At 37.8% G+C, this 6,334-nt stretch overlaps 1 long non-coding RNA gene across 1 annotated transcript; it reads right to left on the bottom strand.

Annotated features, from left to right (window-relative positions):
- Window positions 1–3,946: 3,946 nt before the first annotated feature.
- Window positions 3,947–5,645, bottom strand: LOC123373982. Its single transcript, XR_006580960.1, has 3 exons — window positions 5,580–5,645; window positions 4,499–4,671; window positions 3,947–4,019 (listed from the first exon to the last, which is right to left on the bottom strand). It is a non-coding gene; the product is annotated as an uncharacterized LOC123373982 (long non-coding RNA).
- Between the last annotated feature and the right edge of the window lie 689 nt (window positions 5,646–6,334).

Below are 6,334 nucleotides of genomic sequence, written 5' to 3'. Positions count from 1 at the left end.
ACACAGTTAAAGTTGAGAAACCTGCTAACCACTGCAGCAGCTGATCTGGGTCTAGCCCTGTTTCTAGTCACTAGTTTATGGATCATGTCTCATGTTAGCCCAGGAGAACTGAACCTGCACCTCTGTGCTCTATAAACCTCTCTGCCAGCTCCAGGTTTTATTAGTTACCTTCTAACAATCCTGTGAAAAGGAAGAAAACCTTGGAATTTTACCATTGGCCCTTTTAAGTGCTGAACTTGTTAATTAACACTATTTCAGCAGCTTCTAGCTTGCACTGTCAACATGACACATAGAAAGCTACTAACTTTAGCTCTGTAGATCTGAAGTAGGAGTACAGCTCTAATTCATTTGAGGAGGGCATAGATAGCCAAGTTAGGTTATTCTTCTCCAGATTCAAAAGAAAAAAAGAGACTGAAGAGGCTTCAACTCATACATCACTTATACTGACCTAATATGCATGGACTGTAGAAGAGCAAACTCCTACCGAAGAGCAATTCTCAAAGCACATCATTATACTATAGCTACAAATGTGTCAAAATGCTAAGTCTTTGATTTCTGGAGTTGCCAAATACTGTGGCTCAAATCCTGACCACTAGCACACAGCCTGAATAATTGGGACTTGCACTGTGGAGATCCACGTGGGTACAGGGAAAAATCTTCCTTATCAGGGCCCAACACAGCAGTGGAGCCTCTCAACACTTATTCATGGTGATAGAGTAGTGGTATAACCTCCAAAGCCATTTTGCTTCCCTCCAGAGGAATGATTATAAGTATTTGAACTGTAAAAATGATAAACAAAAGAAATAGTATTTTTCAATTCACCTCATACAAGTACTGTAGTGAAATCTCTTTGTTGTGAAAGTGCAACTTACAAATGTAGATTTTTGTTGCACTCCAAAACAAAACAATGTAAAACTTCAGTGCCTACAAGTCCACTCAGTCTTACTTCTTGTTCAGCCACTTGCTCAGATAAAAGTTTGTTTACATTTACAGGAGATAATGCTGCCCTCTTCTTATTTACAATGTCACCAGAAAGTGAGAACAGGCATTTACATGGCACTTTTGTAGCATGGCAATCATTAGTGGAACACTGGACGAACAACAACAATTGATTTACTCAGTATACGGAATTGGCAACTATGCCACCAAACACAAAGCCATGCTATTAGCTCTTCTTTAAAAGAAGTAAGAGCAAACATAAACCAACATACTCAAAGTACGAGTGAGCCATTGGTCCTGTGAATACTTTGAGGAAAATGTTCTCATGCTCTTCAATGCATATGTGAGAAAATGAGTATAAGAGCTGTGGGGTAGAGTTCTGCAATTTTGTTAAATTTCTGAGCATTACCGAGCCACTGTTTAAATGACCTAGAGAAGGAACTGCACCAAAATCCTGGATCCAAACACCCTCAGACTTAGTGGCGTTGGGATTCAGATCTCCACTGAGCAGCCTAAGTCCCATCTTTAAAAAAAAAAAAAAAGATACAGTAAGTGTTGAAGAGCAATAGACTTAGAACTTGATCCTGCTCTCACTGAAAGTGACAGAACTCCATTGATGCCTATGGGTGTGGAACAGGTCTATAGCAAAGAAGTTTATTCAGCCAATATCTCATATGACAGGCAGCCTGATACACTGGCAGAGAGGGAGATGGTTAATTACTGTCCCCTCCCATCCTTTGAGTCACTATGGAACTTGGAAAACTGATTTTGGAATGGGATGGGCACGGGCGAATGTGTACTGTAACATATTATATTGTTTATTTTTCCTCATTTGGCCTGCAGCCCTGGTTCAACTCTTCTGCTCACCAAAAAGGCTTGACTTGGTCTCATGTTGTATTGAAATGTTATTGTTTCTGATTGGCCAGTTTTGCCATGTTGCCTGATCTTTAGATTATGCATTAATTACACTGATTACTTAAGAATTCCCAGTTATCAGGTTGAGGGTTGGCAGGTTTCTGCCCAAGGTCAGGCCCAGTATTATTAAATTATTATATAGTTGGGAACCCTGATGTGAACATTTGCAACACTTAAACCAGTGGTCCCCAAACTTTTTGTAGCCAGTAGCACATTCATGTTTTCAGAAGAGTGTGGCAGGCACCAACCATTTTTCAAGGCTTATTTTGTATGTGTACATTAAATAATACGAAAAACATCATATTTAATATTACGGAATATATGCATCCATAAGATAAAAAAGGTAATTTTACATGTAAAGAAGATATTAATTAAATTCAGCAATTACTCTTTCATCTTACCACGTGAATTTGCTCTTTTTTATCTACCTGTAAGAAAAATTAAGGAGTTTTTACAAAATAAATATCATAAACAGTTTTATTTATTTTAAAAAAGTAAAACATTGTTGAACTGCTGGTCCAAATATATTTATTATTCTTAGTTTAACATAGATAGCCAGTTATGGTTCATTAAAAACTATTCTTTGTATTGTTACTTGTATCTGGATTTCAATTAAAAAACAAACAAACTAACAAATATGAAAAAAAGTTAAACACAAGTTAATCATATGCGCTCATCAGCACTTAATGGAAAATAGGTATCATTAATTCATGTGATTTTTCTAATAAAGTCAGTGTGATTTTTGGCACTGCATTTCTTTGGCCAATTTTTTGTAGTTGGGAGAGTAGGAGGATAGTCCCGTTCGTAAGCAATTGTCAAGATGGGCATCTGTAAGCCGAGATCTGTATTTTGATTTTATGATGTTCATTATTGAAAACAGAACTTCGCATAGATAAATGGAACCAAAATAAGATTTTATTTTGTATGCTACATTTTTTAAGGCAGGAAACTTTTTTTTGGTCAACCAAATTCCAAAAGTTTTCATCTGTTGCATAGGATTTTAGAACAATATCATTTTGAAGGTCCAAAATCTCCAGTTCCACGTCTTCTGTTCTTACTTGACTGAGACTCGCAATTGATGGAGCCATTTCTGTTACCTCTATTTGGCAAGTAAAAGGATTCACAAGAAAGGCAACTACAGGCTCAATGATTGTGAACTATTGAAATCTCTTTTCAAATTGTTCCAGAAGTGTTTGAATGTGGATAACAAATGGTGATGGGTTAAAATGACTGTCGCGTACCATTTTCTTCATACTTGGGAAATGTATGAGAGACTTCGTCTTCATATGTGTGACATCCACAAGATCAGTTTTGCTTTGAATAATTTTACAGAACGTATCATTTGAGCCACATGTTTTTCTTTTCCCTGGAGCTCAAGATTTAAAATGTTCAATTTGTCAGTGATGTCGGCAAGAAAAGCCAAGTCCATTAACCAGTTGGAGTCTTCTAGTTGCTCGAAGTTCTGATTTTTGGACTTCAGAAATTCTTTGATCTCTTCAATTAGGCTTAAAAAACATGCAAGAACTTTACCTTTGCTCAGCCATCATACTTTTGTGTGCAAGATAAGATCAGATTATTTATCATCAACATCTTCCAACCGGGCCTTAAAAAGTTCAGTGTTACAAAGATTTCGCTCAAACACAGTTAAATTATTTTAATAACGACATTCATGACATGTTGAAAAGAAAGAACTTTGATGCAAAAGCTTCTTGGTGGATAATGCAATGATAAGACAACTTTCGGAAAGGATTCATTCTTCTTGCAGAGTGCAATGAATCCATTGGCACTGCCCATCATTGCTGGTGCCCCATCAGTGGTGATCGCAGACAGCTTGTGTAGTGGTAAACTAATTGATGTTACGTATGATTTGACTAAATTATAGATGTCCTCACCCTTTGTTCGCCCTCTTATAGGAAATACTTTTAGTAACTCTTCTTTTATGGTAAAGTCACTAAATACCACCCTCACCATAGCTGCCAACTGCACTGTATCCAATATAACTGTTGACTCATTGAACTGCAGTGAAAACCAGTCACATATTTCCAAGTCATCCTTTAGCTGAGTTTGGAAGTTGCTTGAAACTGCATGTATCCTCCTCGTAACTGTGTTGTCTGATAACTGCAAGTCTTGTTTTGCAGACGAAATCTCATGCTTGTTAGGAAATCCTTGAAACAGGCAATCAGCACTAGTCAAAAATACTTCCTTCAACAATTCACCATCTTGAAAGGGTTTTTTTTCTTTGCGAGCAGATGAGCAATTTTAAAGGAAGCAATAGTAGCACTTTTAGACTTTACCACTTGTCTAGTGAAAACAGATTGCTGGGCAGATAGAAGAAAATTAATTAACTCAAATCAAACCTTTCTCAACTCAGATTTAAGTGGATGGCTAATGTCAAAAGAGCCGTGGTTAGTTTGGAAATGGCGTTCAACATGATGTGTTTTCGGCACTGCAACAGTACCACTGCACAATAAGCAAACACAATTCCCTTTATTTTCAATAAAACAATAGGATTCTTCCCACTCGGCGTTGAAATAATACATATGTTGTCTTTTATTTGAACCACTCATTTTGGGGCAAAAATGTTAAAAAAAAAAATAAAGCACAAGAAAAAACAGCAGTATCAGTGCAGCGGAAGAATACTCACATACAGGGTCGGCTCCAGGCACCAGCGGAGCAAACATGTGCCTGGGGTGACAGATGATATGGTGTGGCATTCCATCCATTCTTGGGACGGCAGAGTCTCTCTTCCTTAGTTATTATATTTTTCTTTCCCATCAAATAAAGTTCCACTTGTGTGGAGGAATTAACTGTGTTTTGCTTTGATTGAAAGTTGAAGAATTAACATCAGAAATAAAAACAATTTAAAAACCCCCAAATTACTTTTAAATTGCCATCCTGATTTGTTCCCAAGTTTCTTTTAAAATGTGGCCAGTACCTTAAAGCCACCTTTGCCACTCCCTCTATCCTCAGCTGTGCCAAGCAGTGTTTGGGGTAGCGGACCTGTTATCTTGGGCAAATAGGCTGTCTGCTCCTGGCTGAAACTAGCCTATTATGTCTAAATTCCCCCTCCCTCAGCCATAGCTGGCTGACTGAATTTATTTTTGGATGTTAATTAGGCTGCCATTGACTTGGCTCAAGATATGATCTGAAGCTATTTTCCCCCCCACTCTCTTTGTCCTAGATTTAAAGACAGTGCCCATATTTCTCTATACTTCCATAGTAACAATTTCTACTTGGTGTCAGATATTTAACAGTGGATGTATTCCCAGCTGTTGCATAAGTGTAACACTTAGAATCAGCCTTCCAGTTCACCTACTCACTATTACACATTTTAGGTTTGTTTTCTGTGAATAGCCTGTAATATTTATTTAACAGTCACTGTTTTGGCAAAACACTCCTGCCAGTACATGCAGGTGCTAAAATATCTGCAGAACACACACACACACACACACACCAACCATGAAATCAATTTGTTTTAAAATTTAAATGAATATTTGTGGAAATCCTTTTTCTGCACCATTCAGCCAGCTCTATTTACATTAAGTGTTAACACAAGCCTGTGATGGTGCAATACACTACTTAGAATTAGTTTATAGCTAAGGATATCTACTATTTGTATAGCACTACCAGGGGTTTTAAGTGAGGGTCCCGCTCTACTTTGGCTGTGTGGAGTGCCTTGTTTGAGAAGGGAAAGGGCTGCTGTGAGCTGTGAACCAGAGACTTACAATCCCAATTCTTTGTTGTGCCACTTGCAGTCCAGCCAGGGATTTTCTGGTATGCAATTTTCAGACCTGTTTACAAATTCAAAATCAGTTTATTCGCAGACTATTTGATAAGAAGTTTGCATAACTGCCAAGAGATAAAAGCAATGGATGAAAATAGTTAGGGAGCAATACAGAAACACTTTGAAAAGCCACCGAAATACATTGCCTCAGTCACCAATTATTTATCATCAACAAAAGATAGCAAAAGAAATGCCATTTTATTCTGTATGATTCTTGTATTCAGAATGGTGCTTTTGCTTTGAAACCAATACTTCTCCCACGGATGATTACAAACAGACCCAACTCTGAGAACGTATAATGAACGTCCTTTGTACCTTGGCAGTGAGCAAAAGAATGAGATACAAATCATTCAAAACTTCAACAAAAGTCATTTTCTTTATAAGAGCATGAGGCAGCGGTGGAGGTTAGGGCTGTTTCATTAGCCCGATTTGAATCAATACCTCAATTCTTAACTATTCTAAAAATGATTTGCAGTGACTTATTGGAAGAATCAAATGCTAAAGCAATATATACCAGCAGCGCCCGGATATTGCTGCTATTTCTTATCTGGTTTCCAGTAGTGCTTGGAGGCCCCAACCAGGATTGGAATCCCTTTGTACAAGGCACTGTACAAACATACCAAGGCCTTGTTTACAGTGAGGATTTGCCCTTATACCAGCCATCAACCCCTAGTGAAGACAGGAACAGCCACTGCA

Source organism: Mauremys mutica, chromosome 7 (assembly GCF_020497125.1).
Source record: "Mauremys mutica isolate MM-2020 ecotype Southern chromosome 7, ASM2049712v1, whole genome shotgun sequence".
Lineage (NCBI taxonomy): Eukaryota > Metazoa > Chordata > Testudines > Geoemydidae > Mauremys > Mauremys mutica.
This window is presented reverse-complemented; position numbering and strand designations above follow the sequence as displayed.